General features: G+C 43.9%; 1 protein-coding gene across 3 annotated transcripts in view; it reads right to left on the bottom strand.

Annotated features, from left to right (window-relative positions):
* Positions 1-20,653, bottom strand: part of FHIP1A (FHF complex subunit HOOK interacting protein 1A) — a 390,138-nt gene that overhangs the window by 134,148 nt on the left and 235,337 nt on the right. The window lies entirely within an intron of this gene.

Below are 20,653 nucleotides of genomic sequence, written 5' to 3'. Positions count from 1 at the left end.
GTCAGTGATCACTGACTCTGTCCATTCACGTAACTGAAACATTGTAACCTGTGTTTACAAATGTTTCAGTTTATGAATAAAGAGAAGAAGCTGTCTTCACTCCATTCATTTTCAGCGCAGCTGAGACTGCTGAGAAATGGCAGGGGAACATGTGTCCCTAGTCCCTTTCCCTGTCTCAAAGGGAAGATGTCAGAGGTCTGTTAAGACCCCTGATATCTCACCAAAGCCCCCCCAACAGGGCTGAAAAAATAAATAAAAAAATAAAGAATAAAAAAAAAAAGAATAAAAAAAATTATTGTAGAAAATAAAAAAATTTAAGAAAAAAAAAACACACTGACACGTCCACCCCCCCCCCCTCTTAAAAAAAAAGAAGGCATTATAAATAAAAAAAAATGTAAAAAAAAATGTAAAAAATTAAAAACAAATTGTTAAAGATAAAAAAAAAAACATACTGACACATGTGCCGCTGTCACATGAGATTAAAAAAAAGTATCGGTGTTCGGTATCGGCGAGTACTTGAAAAAAAGTATCGGTACTTGTACTTGGTCTTAAAAAAGTGGTATCGGGACAACCCTAATGTCAACCAGCCATTGCTGCTGAACAGCTGCAGTGACAAGTTCAAAGAAATGAATTTATATTTTATCATATACTGGGGGAGATTTACTAAAATGGAGCGTGCAAAATCTGGTGCAGTTCTGCATAGAAACCAATCAGCTTTCAGGTTTTATTGTAAAATCTTAATTGAACAAGCTGATTGGCTACCATGCACAGCTGCGCCAGATTCTGAGTGCTCCAGTATTAGCAAATCCCCCCCACTGTGTCTAAATATGTGAACTCACCCTAAAGAAGTTACACTATTTATTACAATGCATCTTGAATTAAGCCTGAAATCTCCTTGTCTCAATTACCCCCTTCAGGGTGGCGCTAAAGAGCAGAAAAACCACGTAGTTTCGTGAATGTTGGCTGAAAAAGTTCTGCCATCACGGCCAACGCCCTTCGGATAAAAATCCACTGATTTGTCCGATGGAAATCTGATTGTGTGTACAAGGCTTTTCTCTGTCAATGCAACAAGAGACTGTGAGAGATGGTGCGTATATGAAAAACCAAGACTAGTTAAGTGTTTTTAGCACATTTCCTCCTTGCTCATCTCAGAAGCTGGCCAGGCACATCAACTATAAATCTGATTTAAATTGTATACAAGAGATGACCAGATTTTAAAATGAACTCCAGCTACAAATGTTTAGATCAGTCCTGTTTACTGTATAATTCATTCGTATGCAACGGATACTGCAGCCAGCATTGTACTTTCAGCGATGTGGCAATGACAACTATGGCTCTCATACAGAGAAGTGACCCTGTCATTTATTCCCCTCTGCTTTTCAATTTACAGAACGCCTTGTTTTCTGCTGGGGTTCATGCACATGGGACCTTAACAGGCATTTTATATGCCTGGGGTTATTTCCAAGTGTTTTCCAACATGGGGAGCCTCATGTGCCATGTACAGCCTGCCATATAAGTGAAAGGCTGTATGTAGTCGTACTCTTGTAAGTGCCAATGCTTCTTTGCATCAGTGATTTCTCCACACACCCAACATAATCTCCAGATGCCCAACTTTTATTTATGGAAAATACTGTATGTCTGACATGCATGTTCTGCCCTAATATGGATGTACTATACTCAGGGCTTTCTTTCTCAGAATAGGTGCAGGTACTCCCCCTACATGAGTCACCCCTTATCTCTGCCCCTACCCACCTCCAAGCATCGTTCCTTGCTTCCAATCCTGCCCACCTCCCAGTTCCGCCCCTTTTGGAGAATACAGAACCAAGTAACATTTGTATGGAATTTGTTAACAATAACAAGAAAAGCAGTAAAATAGATCCCCTGCAGCCAGAACTAACAGACCCCCAGCAACTATAGATCCCCCAACAACAATGGATGAACCACTTGCAACAAAATACCCCCCCCCCATCCACCCACAGCCAAATAGACCCCCGGCAGCAACAACAAATCTCCCCACAGCCAGCATCAATTGACTCTCCAGAAGCCATAAATAATAGACCTCTCCCTCAACAGCACATCACTCCCAGCAACAACTCAGCAACTTACTCCCCTCCCCCCAGCAAAATAAGAGTTACCCTCCAGCAACAATAGATCCCCTGCCAGTAACAATAGACCTCCCAGCAACAATAGACCCCCTGCAACAATAGACCGCCCCCCCCGTGACAACAGATCTCTCAATGACCAGCATGAAAAGACCCTCTAGAACAGCCCAGCACCTCTTGCATACATACATACATTCGGTGCTGGAGGTGCCAGAACTGCACACAAGTGGGGGTCACCTAGAGACAGGAAGCCCACACTCCCTTCCAGTTTGAGCTTTGGTAGAGGGAAGCCATCGCACATTATGCTAATTTCAGTAGTAAACATGTAAAAGATCCTTTGGACAACTTTTTATTAGTTTACTATCACACCATTTGAATAAAATATAATGAATACATCTCATATAAATTTATTACTGGATAACTTCACTCTGAACCGATTGATTTGCAAGCTGGTTTCTTTTATGCTTTCCAGTTACTCTACTGGAAAGGCATCAACAATAAAATCTCAACTGTCCCAATAAACTATTTTCCAAAATGTGTATAAAATACAACTACAAAAGAGTGATACCACAATTGTAGATGTTTATTTCTGACCATATACATATTGCTGAGATCCCCCCTTTCTATCATTAAATGTAATTTGAAATATATCTAGTCTAAAGCCATCCATACATGGATCAAAAATCAGCCGATTCAGTAGGGATCGGTAAAACTTTGATCTATGTATGGGGACAGTGGTTGTACAGAAGCCGACCTATCGATTGACTTTTTTACAACCAGCCTGTCGGATAAATGCCTCTTAAAGGGGAGTTCCACCCACAATTTCACTTTTTAAATATAAATACCCCTGTAATACACAAGCTTAATGTATTCTAGTAAAGTTAGTCTGTAAACTAAGGTCCGTTTTGTTAGGTTGTTACAGCATTTAAATAGTTTATAATCTAGAAATAGACCGTGGCCATTTTAAGTGTGGGCATCATGAAGCCAGACTGTATGACTTCCTGGATTTCAGCTTTGCATATCTCGCACATGCTCAGTGCACAAGCAATGTAATAGGTTTCAGTCAGGTTTGCAAGGACTACTGGGAAACATGATGCCTATCCCAGAAACCCTTGCAAATAGCCTAGGCAAATAAGGAGGAGGAAGTAATGAAGGACTACAAAATAAAGGTATTTACAAGCAACACATTAAATAAAAATTGTCCATTCTGAACACTATGAGATTAGAGCATGCAGCACAGACAAACATAAAAAAATGGGTGGAACTCCACTTTAAGGCTATAGTCGGCAGTGCTGATCAATGTATTCCAACAGCGGGAACGTCTGCTTGTCATCAGAACACAAAAGCACATGGGGAGTGCTGTGTGGATGGGGGGAAAATATGTGCATGGGGGTCAGTTTTTTTTCCTTCAACCCACTGGTGGAACGAAAAAAATTGAATCATCTATGAGCTACTTATTTAGCTGAAATCTGACTTTATGCTAGTTTCTTGTGATTAACTCGGCCACCAGGATGTAGGGCTGAAACAAACAACTGTGCTGACATGACTTGCGGTAATGAGCATGGTAACAAAATGCGTGTTAATAAATGTTACCTGCATTCACACATTGCAGTGGCATCCCAATGCACTAAGCCAATGCAGTTCTAACACACATGCCTTGCATCGCACCACAACTCATAGTTACTGTGTGTTGTGGTGCACTGCATTGGCAAAAATGCTGCATGTCCATTTTTTGGTTTGTTCTTGTACATTGGCAGCCCATGCAACATGAATGGGCCAACCTAAAGAAAAGCCCTGTAGTAAGGGGAACCCAGGCGCAAGGGCAGCATGACTGGGGGAACACTGTGCGGAGCGCACAGGCAAAAAAGGGAAGTGGGGTCAGAGTTTTGGGAGGCACTAGGGGTGGGGCTGTGCAACACGAGGAGAGCTTGTTATAAGCTCAGGGGGGCGGGGCGGATCATTCTGGCGCCATCCACGGTAAAGGTAACACACAGGCTGTTTTTTCCCTCCCTCCCTCCCTGGGGAAGTGTCTGGTATGGGTTTCTGTTTTTCATGCTATTTTTGTGTTTCAGGTGGACGTTGGCATTTGATATGGGGTTCCTGAGGGTTGGGTGGTGGTGGGTATATACATATCAGATGGATATACCTGAGATGGTTGGTAGGAGTTGGGGCCTGTCATGGGATGGGCACCTTCCCTATCCGGTTAGGTGGGGGCTAGGGTTCAATCGAGCTGAGGAGTGAAACGAAGGAGGAAGTCTTGTCTCGTGAGCTGATGGGAGCACGGCTAGAGGCCAGGATACTTCCTAGTGAAGAACAGCCGATTGCCTAGCACTTTTGTAGTTTCTCCCTTCTCTCAGGAACCTCTTGTTTACAGCAGTGTCATTTAATTGTTTGTATGGGTTAATTTATTTTAATTATGGAAAATATATATATAACGTTTTTATAGAGATATATATATATATATTTATAAAAGGTTATTTAAAAAGTTATGTTTATATGTTTACCTTTTGGTATTGAATAAATGGGGCCTTTGTTGGCCATTTAATCCAGAAGTTGTTGCGTGGTTGATCTAAAAGGGGGTAAGTGGTTGGGGGGTTTTATGGTGGTTAGTAGCTGAGACACTAGTAGTACACCAGTCATACAATGACAAGTAAGGCCGAGTTTCTCTGCAAAAACCAGCAAAAAACTTGCTGGGAGATATTTTTTTGCCGAGGAAACGTGTGTACATTTTCATCAAGGAAACTGTCGAGAAACACGACGAGCCAAAAAGAAAGCATGTTCTCTATTTCCTTGACGGGAATGGAGAAAATTGGCTTGTCAAGTTTCTCGCCGGCTTCACAAGGAACTCGACAAGCAAAACTAAGTGTTTCGCCCGTCGAGTTTCTCGGTCGTGTGTACGAGGCCTCACACAGAGAGGCAGCTTACTATAGTGATTTCTAACTTTCTCTCTATCTGTGTAGAACTTTTTTTATTATGTGAAAGGTGCAGAACACATAATGATTATGATTATGTTAGTGCAAGTCCTTCTGATGGAGGAATGATTGAAAAATATTGAATTAGTGCTATTTTTATATTTCCACATAGCCACCATTTGTGGAGAATGAATTTAGAGCAATTTCTCTACAGCCCTCAGAGAAACAGTAAAATGATATAATCTTTCAAATAAAAATAGGAAACCTCGATTTTAACATCATGTTGGAATAGTTTCAATGCTGATGCCATCTGCAGGGTAAAATTAACATCTTTCTTTCTGTTACAAAATCAAATATTTAGGGCTGGCTTCATGCTATTGCGTTGCAGTAATGTGCACATTATGGTAAAGCACCCCCACAATGCATGAAAGCATGTTGTGGTGGGCTACGTTGGGGAAACAGAATTGTAGATGGGCAGGGGAGGATTGACCATTCGTGCACTCTGGGACTGCCCGAGGGCCCCATGCCGCTAAGGGGCCCCATCAGGGCTGCCTGGCTCAGTAAAACCAGGGACAGTATGTAAAAATCTGTGTTTTTTTACATCTGTCCCTGATATGTCCGATACCGACATGCTTCTGATGTGAAAATCCTGAGATTTTAGCTGCCCTGTCTCTGCACTGCCTCCTGGCATGGTGGCTATCTGTAAGCCCGGGGGCCCCATAATCTTCTATTGCCCGGGGGCCCCGTGAGTTGTCAGTCCTCCCCCGTAGGTGGGGTTCTTGTACGTTGGCAGCCCATTTAAATGAATAGGTTGCCATAACAAAGAACACTTTTAACATGCTTTAATGCAAGCATGTTCACCATTAAAGAAGTCGGACCTCATAGACCATTCAGCCTTAAAGTGTTACTAAACCCAGGACCCTACATTCTCTATATCTGGTCTCTCACAGTACACAGAATATGGAAATGCAATAATTTTTGTAAAAATAACCTGCTAAATACCTTTTATCATCAGCAGTATATAGCAGTCTTATGACTTCTATTAGTGTCTGGTTAAAGCTTGAAGGAGGAGTTTTTATTCTACTCTGACTGTCCTATGAGGCTGCAGGACCCCTAAACCTCTGTCTGGACAGTGCTGATTGGCCCTGTGCCAATCACATGCACTCTCCCAGGAAACAAAAACTGTGCAGAATGCCTCAGGGCTCTGTTCTATCAGGAGATGGATTGAGGACTGTGGAAGAAGGGAAGGAGCAGAGAAAACACAATCAAAAAGTTGTTCTACACAATGCAGAGGATTAACACTTTAAATTTTACAGTGCGTATAACAAGCATGCTTTGCTGCATACACAGATTGATTTTACTGTCGGTTTAGTAACACAAGAATGGAGTTTTGGAGGAGGAGGAGAAGAAAGGGGGGGCTGCTTGGCCAATTAAATGACTTAACAAATCAAAATGTGTGATGCAAGTAAAGAATTGTGTGGAGGTGTAGGATTTGTTATTAGTCTTTCGTTGACTCGAGTCAAGAGTGAGGAGGATAGGATCGATATGTGTAGGCCACTCTACCTTGTCATGACTTGACCAGATTTCCCCTTGGGTCAGTGAGGACACAAGTTGTGACATTAGTGACCCTTCTGCTAACGCCAAAAGATAAAACCTAAAGCCACCTTGTACGAGAAGGTTAATACTCACTTTTCTGGCAGGCGGTGTGAAGGGAGACTAATGCCGCGTACACACGATCGGTCCATCCGATGAGAACGGACCGATGGACCGTTTTCATCGCTTAACTGATGAAGCTGACTGATGGTCCGTCGCGCCTACACACCATTGGTTAAACAACCAATCGTGTCAGAACGCAGTGACGTAAAACACAACGACGTGCTGAAAAAAACGAAGTTCAATGCTTCCAAGCATGTGTCGATTTGATTCTGAGCATGCGTAGATTTTTAACCGATGGTTGTGCCTACTAACTATCGTTTTTTTCCAATCAGTTAGGAATCCATTGGTTAAATTTAAAGCAAGTTGGCTTATTTTTAACCGATGGTTATATAACCTATGGGGCCCACATATGATCGGTTTTGACCGATGAAAACGGTCCATCAGACCGTTGGCCTCTGTTTAACCTATCTTGTGTACGAGGCCTTAGGGACCAGCAAGAAAAAGCGCCCAAGGTCGGACATGCTTTCTGACATACCCATCTGATAGCAGTAGCGCTTTGAGCTCTTCAATAGAGAGAAGATTTAAAGCTGAACTCCAGGAAATGAATTTCTTTCTAAATCTGTTGGCTTACTATGAACTTATCTCTTTTATTTGCACCTGATACATTTACTGAGTGCCTGGAGAACAGCTATCAAAGCTCTGACAAGATGCTGTTTTCTCACACAGCTGCAGTTCCGCCTCTCACCTCTGCTGTCCATTCACAGAAGGCTTTACATTTTTTGAATGGGTTCACATAATGCAAAGCACTCTGTGATTGGGTAGGAGGAGGGGAGGGGCAGGCTACATGTGACTCTGCAGCTGTTAGAGATAAAAAAAAAAATTCCAGCATCGCAGTGCGTGAGTATAGCAATAGCTATGCTCCCAGCGCTTAGTAAAAACGTAGCTTGTAAACTAAAGGGATGGCATACACCTCCATGGACTTATTCCATGGTACATTTTAGAAAGTGGCTGAATTCCTGGAGTGGAGCTTTAGCACACTGCCTGTGGGAAATGTAAGTATTAAAGCGTTATATAACCCACAACAGTAAAATCAGTCTGTATATGCAGTAAAGCATGCTTGTTATACTCACTGTGGAACCTAAGGGGTTAATTCTCTACATTGCGTAAAGAGACTGTTTGATCCGGTCTTCTCCGATCCTTCCCTTTCTTTCACAGTCTACAAACCATCTCCTGATAGAACAGAGCCTTGGAGCAAGCTGCTCAATTTCGTGTGTATTTGTTTTTTTCTTGTGAGAGTGCATGTGATCAGCACAGGGCCAATCAGCACTTCCAGACAGAGTGCAGCCTCATAGGACAATTAGAGAAGAATGAAAACTCCTCCTACAAGCTTTAACCAGTGCTCAACCAGGCACTGATAGAAGTCACAAGACAGCTGATGAGAAAAGGTATTTAGCAGTTTATATTTACTAAAACTTTTGCATTTCTATGTTCTGTGTACTTGTGGGCGACCAGACATAGTGAATGCAGGGTCCTGGGTTTAGTAACAATTTAACCTATTTTTTTTTATTAGGTAGCTTTAGTTGTATCTTTCTGAGCTAGCTACATGGACTCTTTAAAATAAATAAATTCAGCAAGTAAAAAAAAAGTTAAAATATGCAACCGTAATGCCTTTGAAATAAAACCTACAACCAACGCATTTCAATAAAGAGCAAGAGGCTGCAATTTATCCAACTTGTGAGCCATGTCACATGATAAAAAAATCCTACTTCATCTGCAATAATCCACATTCTGAGAACAGTTAATAATCTTCCCAAGTATATTTCAGAAAAATGTCTTAAGCAATATGTACTCGACAAAATGCATATTAATTCTTTGTAAATTAATCCCTCATATAGATTTAGGAAATATGTCTTTATATTGCCTAGATATGAAATTAGGGCTTGAAATGAACTTGCAGAAAGCTCACAAATGTCAAACTAAATAAACAGCAATAAATAACTTTACACAGAAGCAGGGCTGGACTGGGACAAAAATTTGGCCCTGGACTTCATCCAGACTGGCCCACTTTGACAGGTCTCTCCCACATCGGCCAGACAACTCCCACCCCCCCCCCCCCCGGGCCCACCCAAGCCCCCTCTCCCCCTAGCCACTAGCCGTTCTACTTTATTAGAGTAGAGCGGCTGGTACTGGTACATTTATAGGCAGTACCAGTGGGGAAGCTAGACATTATTTCACCCAGGGAAAATAATCAGTTCGGTGCCCCCCTTATGGGACAAGATTAGGCAGAAGTGAGAAACTCCCAGGCCATAGCTGTTGAGTCAGCTGTCTGTCCCCTTCCCCATGCTCCTCTGTCGTCCCCGCTGCTCCTCTGGTCCTCCCCCTGCTTCTCTGTTCCCCCCAGGTGATGGCTGCAGGGAGGGAGAGGAGGATGAGCGCTGTGGGAAGGGAAAGACAGAGGAGCGGAGGGGGGGGTCTGCTGTCACTGAAGCCGGCCCACTAAGCCATCGGCCCACCGGGAAACTCCCTGTAGTCCCAATGGCCAGTCCATCCCTGCACAAAAGTAAAATTTTCTTCATTTGCCCTCCAATAGAAGACCGATATTATAGTTAGTGATTGCTTATAAGATGTCTGGAGCTAAAGACTGGGAACACCTCTGGTGTTAGGCCTCATACACACGACCGGTTTTCTCGGCAAAAACCAGCAAGAAAACTGCTTCTTGCCAAGATTACCGTTCGTGTGTATGAGGCTTTCAGGTTTCTTGTCAGGAAATCTGTCCAGAATCTCCACCAGAAAAAAAGAGAACATGCGCTCTTTTTTCCCGTCGAGATTCTAGTCGGGCTATTTCCCAACAAGAAACCCGAGAGTGTGTATACTTATCTGTCGCCGCGGAAACCCGTGCATGCTCGAAATGACTGACGCATGTGCCGCAGCTCCCACGGCATAGGTAGGGTGAAGCAAGATGGCAGCGACGGCATCGAATGTGATGAGCGCATGCTCATCATACGCAATGACGTCACTGCGTTCTTTCCTTTCAAGAGAACCGCGGTTCTTTTGAAACGAGAGTCTGTACACTCGGGCGGCAAGAGATTCTTGCCAAGAATCTCGTCAGGGAAGACAACGTTTTTTTCCTGACGAGATTCTTGCCTAAGGGCCTAATTCAGCAGGCTGTGATGTCTACACTACAGGAGTCCCATACTCACAGCCTGCGCTATGGGTTCTTCCAGCATATGAGTCATCTCCCAGCAGAGACCTTACAGCTCCTGATATGCAGCCAACTCCGAATAGAAACACACACTACTTCTTCCACACACCACCAGCTAGGCACACATGCCAATGCTGGCATTGCACCGACACTGGAATGTCGTAGTAAACAATACTGTATTAAACAGATTCCGGTGTACTTTTGTCAACAGAATATATGGGGGAGACCGCAAACAATCAATTTTACTCCATTAAAATTAACTACTAGGATATTTAGGCAATTTTCAAAAAAATTCTATAAAATAGCCCAGAATTTGAGGTAATTTGTATTATACTTATTTTTACTGAGTAGCTGAACCCTGTTTTCATCTTTTAGGAAAGAAATGGAGGAGACTTTTGCAGTGTCCTCCAACACATGTATTCATCAGGAAGTCAGCTATGTTCAAGAAAGTTTAAATATAAGCATTCATTTTTGATAAGGTGTGGGGAATGGGACTTGCCCCTATAACTGGTGACTTTATAAATTATAAAAGCTCTGTGGCAGATTAAAAGGTTAACTTCAACTTTTCTTGAAGTTACATTTATTCTGGTAGCTCCCTCTCCTGCACCCTCCCCTGTCAATCTAAAGGCCCATACATACGATCTGACTTTTTGACAACAACGGTCCGACGGACGTGTTTTATCGGACAATCCGACCGTCTGTATGCTCCATCGAACAATTGTTTTCGACGGACAAATGTTCGCTGTGCATGCTCTCAAAACTTTCCGACAACAAATGTCCGATGGAGGATAATCCGATTGTGTGTACACGAGTCCATCGGACCAAAGTACAAACACGCATGCTCAGAACCAATTCTAAAGATCAGATAACAATAGCAGAAGTTGCCAAAAGGGTGTCAGTAAAGAGCTGAAAAACGACGTGATTTGGTGAATGTTGGCTGAAAAAGTTCTGCCGTGTGTATGCATACCAAGTTCACGGCCATTGCCCCTTCGGACCAAAATCCACGAAAAAGTCAGATGGAAGTCCGATCGTGTGTATGAGGCTTTATACTCACCTGTCCCAATTGTAGTGTGTTTTTAATGAGGCCAGGCACAAAAGAGTGCACACTCTCCTTTGGATTGCATGGGGAATGCTGTGCACAAATGTGAGCTTGATGGTGAATATTCTAAGAGGCAGCTGTTTGGCACTGAGAAGGCCATTGAGCTGATATCTCATCAGATTAGAGACAGGTGATCATAACGGCCTTTATTGATGGGCTTTGGGCTTGTGTAGATGGTAATGATTTGACAACGGTTTGAGAGTTTTCTAAGAACATTTAGAACTAAATGACAGGTACACTTGACCTGCTTTTTATGAACTTCTTCCCATAAACTTAAACCGACAGGGGGGGGGGGGGGCAGTCCCCCTGTCAGAACAAAATAGCTCAGTGGGGGAGATTGATGTACTAACATCAGACTGTTAGTACAGCCGCTTCTCCTGATCTCTTCAGTTTTTTTTTCAGCCCGCTGGGTTAAAAAAAAAAGCACAATGTGTATCAGGCTTTATTGTAACAGCACTTCCTTGAGGTTGCAAACAATAACAAGAGCAATAACAATAGGAGAGCTGAATCAAGGAGCCTACACCTTTTAGAGGGTTTTGCCAGAGTTCTGTATCCCATGAAAAAGAGGATGCAAATAGTCCAAAATACCTACATCTTTCTTCTCCCACTTTCCCCTAAGGTGAAGCTTTTGGAGATAGAGAATCACAGACTACATTCTTACTGTAGCTTGGTTCTCCAGATACTTTCTATGATGACCCCAGATGGATTTCCGCCAGACTAATTATAATAGGGCCCAATTTCCCAAAATTCCCCACACTGACAAGGGCAGGGCTGGCACTACCTCACTGTCTGTAGTCATACCCCAACTACCTTGAGGACCTCTGGTAGTTATGTTGGATACTATACTGCCTACTCACTCCAAGGCATCCCCAAGACTACTCTAAAGCCCTGTACACACGATCGGATATCTGATGGAATCTGATCCGATGGATTTTTTTGTCGGATATCCGATGAAGCCGATTTTCATCAATCTTACCTACACACCATCAGTCAAAAATCCGATCGTGCCAAAACGCGGTGACTTACAACCCTACGACTAGTCGAAAAAAAATGATGTTCAATGCTTCCGAGCATGCGTCGACTTGATTCTGAGAATGTGTGGATTGTGGTCCAATGGAGTTCCACACAGACGATCGGATTTTTCTATCGTTTTTTTATCCATAGGAAAAATGTAAAACATGTTCTATTTTTTTTCACCGATGGAAAAAAAAAACGATGGGGTCCACACACGACCGGTTTGTCCGATGAAAACCGTCCATCGGACGGTTTTCATCAGACAAACCGATCGTGTGTACAGTGCTTCAGGGCCAGCTATTGCAACATCTAGTGGCCAAACTGAGAAAGATATTATCAGGTACCAAAACTCTGGAAGTATGATTTAAGCAAAGCGCATATTAGGCCTCATACACAAGACCGAGAATCTCGTCAGGAAAAACCCGTCGTTTTCCCTGACGAGATTCTTGGCAAGAAACTCTTGCTGCCCAAGTGTACTGACTGTCATTTCAAAAGAACAGCGGTTCTCTTGAAAGGAAAGAACGCAGTGACGTCATCGTGCATGACGAGCATGCGCTCGTCACATTCGATGCCGTCGCCGCCATCTTGCTTCACCCTACCTATGCAGTGGAAGCTACGGCGCATGCGTCAAAGTCATTTCGAGCATGCTCAGATTTCCACGGCGACAGGTAAGTATACACACTCTCGGGTTTCTCATCTGGAAACAGGCAAACGAGAATCTCGAAGAGAAAAAAAGAGAGCAGGTTCTCTTTTTTTCTTGTCTTGATTCTGGCCAAATTTCCAGACGAGAAACCTGAATGCCTCGTACACATGAACGGGAATCTCGGCAAGAAGCAGTTTTCTTGCTGGTTTTTGCAGAGAAACCCAGTCGTGTGTACGAGGCCTTACTCAAAGAAAGCTGGTGAAATACACACAAAACATACAATATATTTTTTTACACATAAATGTATTTCTCCTAGAGACACTCTATTTAGAAAAAATAAAAGCTTTACAAAAATACCGGCCAGTGGTGGGGGAGGGGTGGCGCAAAAAAAAAAAAAAAAAACAATTGCAGCCTCACTGTGCCCATCAAATGCAGTCACTTTGCCCATCAAACGCAGCCACTGTGCCATCAATTGTCACTACTGTGCCATGCCATCAAACGCAGCCACTGTGCCATGCCATCAAACACAGCCACTGTGACATCAATTGTCACCACTGTGCCATGTCATCAAACGCAGCCACTGTGCCATGCCATCAAACGCAGCCACTGTGCCATGCCATCAAACGCAGCCACTGTGCCATCAATTGTCACCACTGTGCCATGCCATCAAATGCAGCCACTGTGCCATCAATTGCCACCACTGTGCCATGCCATCAAATGCAGCCACTGTGCCATGCCATCAATTGTCACCACTGTGCCATTCCATCAAACGCAGCCACTGTGCCCATCAATCGTCGCCACTGTGCCCTTTAATTGTCGCCACTGTGCCCTTTAATTGTCGCCACTGTGCCAATTGATGCCACTGTGCCCTTTAATTGTCGCCACTGTGCCAATTGTCGCCGCTGTGCCCTTTAATTGTCGCCGCTGTGTCCTGTAAAATGCTGCCCTTCTCCCCCCGCCCGGCACTTACCTTTCTGGGGTCGGCCATCCTCCTTCCACGTTCCCTTCATGTCTTCTCTCGCCCTCGATGACGCTTCAGCCAATCAGGTTACCGGTAACCAGAACCGGTGAACCTGATTGGCTGAGACGCCTGTCAGACTTATCCAAGGAATGCACCCCCCGTGCTTCCCTGGATAAGTATTTGGAAGTCTATTACAGCCTGAGGGCTGTAATCGGAAAGCCTATCAGAGCCGCTGGCACTTCCACAGCCAACCAGCTGCCGTTATTCAAATGGCCGCCGCTCACCAGGGGGCCGGCCATCTGAATAGTCGTGGCAGCAGCGACAATACATAGATTCATGCAATGCATGACTATGTATTGTGTCAGTGGCGGTGCGAGCGAGAGGGGGGGCGGCGCTCCGGCGCCCTCTATAGACGCATCGCCACTGATACCGGCCCATTAGCAGAGAAAAAAAATGGTCTCTCCTTCTCATATACACATGCTGGAAGCTGAGTTTTAACCTTCATGACAGGTAACTTTTTCAGTTTGTAACTTAGAAAAACGCATTCCCAACATATATAACCTTTATTAGGCACCATTTTTTCTTTACTGGAAGTCTACTTTGGGTATAAAAAAAGGTATAGCTATTTTCTGTAATTGTTTTAACATAACATATTCATTCTTCACTGTCGAGGAAAAGGCATTTTCTGCTTAAATAGGCAATGATCCATTGTAAAGGACAACATTTTTCTCTCACTTATTCAAGAAAATTGCAGGCACTATAATAAAATGTTGGGACGGTTGAGCTCTATGTAAGTAATTGCACAGACAGGCAGTGAAATTGGAGATATCCATTTGAAGTATTAGCATATTTAATATTAAATTGAAACAATAAAGTTTCTCTGCTGATTTGCAGTTTTCATATAGCGGATGTTATAGGTGTATTTAATCTCAATCAAGGTCACAATTAATATTTTACTACACATTTAAACATTCTGAACATTTTAGAGATTGGTAGATTTTTTTTTATCCATTTTTAAATTTAAAAGGAATGGTAGATTTAAACTTATGAACATAAATGCTAACATTTCAGAACAATTTATTGGAAACCTGTGTTGAGAAAATAATGGAGGCTGCTGTTGAAAAATTTGCTTTAAATGATACATCATCCCAATCTTGGCCTAAAGGAAACCTGTCATGAGTGAAATACAGGCTGCCATTGCTGTTCTTCTGAAAATGCTGACTGACTGTCTGACGTCTACTTTGGTCGCTGACCTGAAACAAGCATGCAAATCAGGAAAACTGGTTAAGGGCTCTTTCACACGTCAGCTCAGTTTTTTAGATCAGTTTTTTTTTCATCAGTTGATCCGTTTTTCCATCAGTTTTTCGTCCGTTTTCCGTCAGTTTTTCCATCAGTTTTTCCATCAGTTTTTCCATCAGTTTTTCCATCAGTTTTTCCATCAGTTTTTCCATCAGTTTTTCCATCCGTTTTTCCATCCGTTTTTTCATCCGTTTTTTCATCCGTTTTTTCATCCGTTTTTTCATCCGTTTTTTTTTTTTTTTTTTTTTGGGCTTTTTACATATTTTGATGAAAAACGGATGTTAGCGGATCGGATGGTAAACGGATCATCCGCTAACGTCCGTTTTTCGTCCGTTCCGTTTTTTTGACGGAAGAAAAATAGGGTTTTCTTCCGTCCAAAAAAACGGAACTTAACGCAGACGGATGCTAACGGACGTTAACCCATAGGGAAGCATTGCGGTCCGTTAACGGACGTCCAAAAAACGGACGAACGGAACGGACGTGTGAAAGAGCCCTAAGTGTCAGAGGTAACCACCTACATGCTTGTTGCAGGCCAATGACTTAAACATATTGATGTAAAGGACTCAGCATAACAATGTTATGTTGTCACGATAGAGAACAAAAAAAAACAAAACACAGTGGTCACTTTTTTTTAATGAGATGGAGGAAAGCCAGAACCCACAGTGTCACTAACGGCACTAGAAAAATTATAGAGGATCTATGTTTTCCCCTTTTTGTCTAGACGTAAAAAACAAAATGTGTTGGATTGGGGTTAAACATCACATGTATGTTAGAGGGACCCTTAGCGTATGGGCTGGGGTTGTTAGACCCTTTCCTGATCCTAAAGGAGGCCCCATGTCTTAGCAGGGACAGCAGACAAAGGCCCCATAAAGTCTGACTAGCTCCTTAGCACAGTCACTGAACAGGTTCCACTTTCAGGCTTTGATAGTACTGAATTCCTTTCACTATAGAGGCCTTTTTTTTACTTTATGTTTCATTTAATTTTATATTGCACATACATGGTTAACAAGAAAGAAGAAAACAAGGAGCAGCACATTCCTCACACAAGTAAATAGAGGCCTTTTTGATAACTTAGGGCTCTTTCACACGGAGCGGACTGTTTCTGGGTCCGCTCCGTGTGTCTCCGTCAGCTCAGCGGGGATCCCCGCTGAGCTGTCGGCGGATAGGGCGGTCCCCGCACACAGTGCAGGGACCGCCCTGTCTCAGCTCCGCTCTGCCCTATGGGGAACCGGATGCAGGCGGACCGTCTGTCTGTCTGCATCAGTTCCGTTCCGCCGGACGGAAGAAAAATAGGGGTTTCTTCCGTCCGAAAACCGGATCCCGACGGACGCGGACGCTAGCGGATGCGCCATCCGCTAACGGACGCGATCCCATAGGGATGTATTACAAGTCCGTTAACGGACTTGTAATAACGGACAGGCGGAGCGGACGTCTGAAAGGGACCTTAGTGTAGCGCCCCCCTACTTTTGGTACGGGCGCTATACTAAAATTAGTGGGGAATGAGAGGCTTAATCACTCCCATTCACGAATTGTGGAATTTAGGCTGCTGCCAATTCCGCAATCGTCCTGTAGGTCAGTCTGCATGCAGGGGGTGCGTTGACACCCCTGGGCGGCAGTTGGTGCTAGAGGGGTTCTGGGGAATCCACCCTTTTTTTCAGCAGCCAATCGGGAGGGTTTTTCCCTCGTTGGGCATGCTGGAAAGGGGGATATATCTGGCAAAAAACGTTTTTGGCGGTTCGTTCTTGCGGGGTCCGCGTTCCAGGTGCGGTACCCACCTTCAGGGTACGCGCATCCATGGGCCCCACCACCGTGTCCTGCCATGCCGAGGTCAAGCACCATGCACCTTAATTAAAGAGGGACCCCAGCGTCTTGCTGGGTTCCAAACTGTGGCTGGAGGGATCCCAAGCTAGGAGCTGTGCGGTTGGAGTTGGCTCGGGAGAACCTAGAACCAGAGGTTGTCCGGAGGGCCTAGACGAACCACCGGGGATCCGGTCACCGCACCGTATGACAGGTATGCTCAGACTGTCAGTGGGTGACATTGATTGAACTAACTGGGAGGATCTACTCAACCTGACCTTTCTAAATCCTAAATTGTCCAGCCTGAGGCAGGCCTGTGGCAGAGGCCTGTATCCTCCCAGTGACTTTTTGCAAGTGGCTCTCCGGTTGCCGGGCCTGAGATAACTGTCTGTCCGGGGGCACTTTACCCACCCTAATCGGGTGGTGACGAATTGTTGTGCATCATTGCTGAGAGCAGGCTTGCTCTCTCCTAACTTCCGGAGGCCTGATACTAAAGTTCCTCTCTTCTCATCAGCTTTTTTTCCTGTCATGTGCCTTTTGATGTTGGCCAGTTTGGGCCTTGGAAAAAAGCTTTGAAACTGAATTTGTGTCTGGACATTAGCTTTTCTCCCACACTCACAGAAGTCACCCCTAGACCAAGTCAAGAAGGTAACTTAGAAAGCCGATCCTGAATCAAACAGCGGCTCCTGCGGGGGTAGCGCTACATTAGTTACAGGTGGCGTTCCCATGCAGTCACTTCCTATATCTGTGGCAGGCGTAACCCAGATGCCCAGACATTATAGCTGGAATTCAGGTCACTGCTGGCCAGCCAACCTTCTACAACTGACCACCACCACCCCTATCCTGAATTGCTATTGGCAGTTTTCCCCAGGTATTGGCTGAGCAAACTAAATTCTTCCAAAGTCTTCTCATTTCATGTTAGCATCTTGTAAGACTCACCGCTATAAGCCAACTGCTATTTAACCACTTGCCGACCGCCGCACACACATATACGTCGGCAGAATGTATATGTATATCTCATTTCATGTTAGCATCTTGTAAGACTCACCGCTATAAGCCAACTGCTATTTAACCACTTGCCAACCGCCGCACACACATATACGTCGGCAGAATGTCTCGTACAGGCAAATTGGCGTACCTGTACGTCCCTTTGAATTTGCCGCCTTGAAGGCGCACACGCGTCAGACGCTGATGCTGCGCTCCCCCCACATGCCACTGCGCTCCCCCCGCACGCCGCGGGCCCCGCAAATTTGATATTCACCGGTGGCCCACGATCGTGTGACGGAGAGGCAGAACTGGGAGATGCCTATGTAAACATGGCATTTCCCTGTTCTGACCGGTGACATGACAGGGATTTACTACTCCCTGTCATCGGGAGCAGTGAACACTGTCATGTCATTGGAAGCCCACCCCCCCAGTTAGAATCACTTCCTAGGACACACTTTACCCCTTGATTGCCCCCTAGTGTTTAACCCCTTCCCTTCCAGTGTCATTTATACAGTAATTAGTGGCTATTTAGAGCACTGATCGCTGTATACATGACAATGGTCCCAAAATAGTGTCACAAGTGTCCGATGTGTCTGCCATAATGTCGCAGTCCTGATAAAAATCGCAGATCGCCGCCATTACTAGTAAAATAATAATAAAAATGCCATAAATCTATCCCTTTTTTTGTAGACGCTATAACTTTTGCGTAAACCAATCAATATACGCTTATTGTGATTTTATTTACCAAAAATATGTAGAAGAATACATATCAGGCTAAACTGAGGAAAAAAATGTTTTTTTATATATTTTTGGGGGATATTTATTATAGCAAAAAGTAAAAAATATAGCTTTTTTGAAAAAAAATCGCTTTTTTTTGTTTATAGCGCACGACCGCACAATTGTCAGCTAAAACGACGCAGTGCCGAATTGCAAAAAATGCTCTGGTCAGGAAGAGGGTAAATTCTTCTGGGGCTGAAGTGGTTAACAAATACACCCACTTCATATACTACTGCTTTCCACACAGTATCAAATGAAGACAAAGGGCCAGATTCAGATAGGAGATACGACGGCGTATCTCCTGATACGCCGTCGTATCTCTAAGGCCGGCCGGTCGTATCTATGCGACTGATTCAGAGAATCAGTTACGCATAGATATCCCTAAGATCCGACAGGTGGAACTGTGTTACACCGTCGGATCTTAGGCTGCAATTCCAGGCCGGCCGCTAGGTGGTCCCTTCCGTATCTTTTACTCGTCAAATATGCAAATGAGGAGTTACACGGATTCAGAAACGAACGACCGCCCGGCGCATTTTTTTTACGTCGTTTGCGTTCGGCTTTTTCCGGCGGAAAGTTACCCCTGCTATATGAGGGGTATGTGCGGCGTATCCTATGTTAAGTATGGCCGTCGTTCCCGCGCCGAGTTTTGAAATTTTTACGTCGTTTCCGGAAGTCGTTCGCGAATACGGCCGGACGTAATTTACGTTAACGTCAAAACCAATGACATCCTTACGACGTCATTTGGAGCAATGCACGCTGGGAAATTTTGCGCAGTTCGTTTGGCGCGGGGGATTTACGCTACGCCGCCGCAACTTTACAGGCAAGTGCTTTCTGAATAAAGCACTTGCCTCAAAAACTTGCGGCGGCGTAACGTAAATCAGAAAGATCCGCTAACCTATCTGAATCCGGCCCAAGGGTTCTTTTTCTTTACTGAATAGATTTTAACACCATCATTTTCATACACATCAATAGAAAAACTAAGTACAACAAACAATCAATATGTGGGGTTGATTTACTAAAGGCACATAGACTTTTCACTTTGTAAAGTGCAGTTGCTCCAGATCTCAGTAAATGAAGCAAAGCTTAATTTAGCAAAGAATACCCAATCAAATACAAGAAAAATAACAAAAAAATGCATGTTTGCTTGCTTGTGATTGGATGATGAAAGTCAGCAAAGTTTCTGCTCATTTTCTAAGCTCTGCTTATTTTCCTTTAAGCTCTCTCTATTTGAGTTTAACAAATCTACCCCATAGAGTTTTTGGCACATTCCAGCCAGGTGGTAAGATAATCTTTCCTCATAGGTTGACAAATTAAACTTAAAGGATGAGTTTACCTTTGGGAACATGTTACATGTTTCACCTGTTTTTTGGGTGGAACATGTAAGATGTTCTCATTGCTGCAACGTCTCCCTGATCCACCGCCTGCAGTGACAGTGAGCCAGGGATCTTCTCCTGAACTTGCTGTCACAATTGTAAAAAAGAAAGTGGTCATGCAGGGCTCCGCCCACCTGGACGCAACATTTATTCACAGAGTTCTGTAAATTGGAGAATTACAAGTACCGACATCTTTTGTGGCTGTCGGCTTGTAGGTCTCAATTAACTAATAGGGCACTGTTGAGCACTCGGTGTAGTTCATTAATGCTTCCTGTCAGTGTATAACTGCTTGCTCATATGAGGTATGAGCAGACAGCTTACATGTACAGTCTGCAAGACCCCATGCTTTACAGGCTCTTTATATAAAAAAAAATATATAAATGCAAATTTTATTACCTGCAAAAGGGTGTGCATTTATTTAATTTTTTTTTAAGTGAACTTTATCCTTTAAGATGATAACGCACTGTACAAATGTTGTATCCCAGGAAGGGGTATTAATAGTTGGCGCTGCTGGTCACTTCCACGCCATGGCTGCTGCAATGCTCCCAGGACCTCAGCCCCTACCACATGCATATATCTAATCAGGGCTTTTTTTCTCAGAGAATAGGTGCAGGAACTCTCCCTTTTGGAGTTACCCCGTCTTCACCGCTACCTACCTCCGAGTACCGTTCCTTGGACCCACCCCCTACCCACCTCCCAGCACTGCCTCTTTAATTTGTTAATGATAACAAGAAATAAGATAACAAGAAAAAGATCCCCTGCAGCCAACAACAAAAGACCCCCAGCAACAATAGATCCCCCAGCAACAATTGACCACCCTCAACAAAATAA

This window comes from Rana temporaria, chromosome 1 (assembly GCF_905171775.1).
Source record: "Rana temporaria chromosome 1, aRanTem1.1, whole genome shotgun sequence".
Classification (NCBI taxonomy): domain Eukaryota; kingdom Metazoa; phylum Chordata; class Amphibia; order Anura; family Ranidae; genus Rana; species Rana temporaria.
Note: the sequence above shows the minus strand (reverse complement) of the source record. Positions and strands in the feature narration are given on the sequence as shown.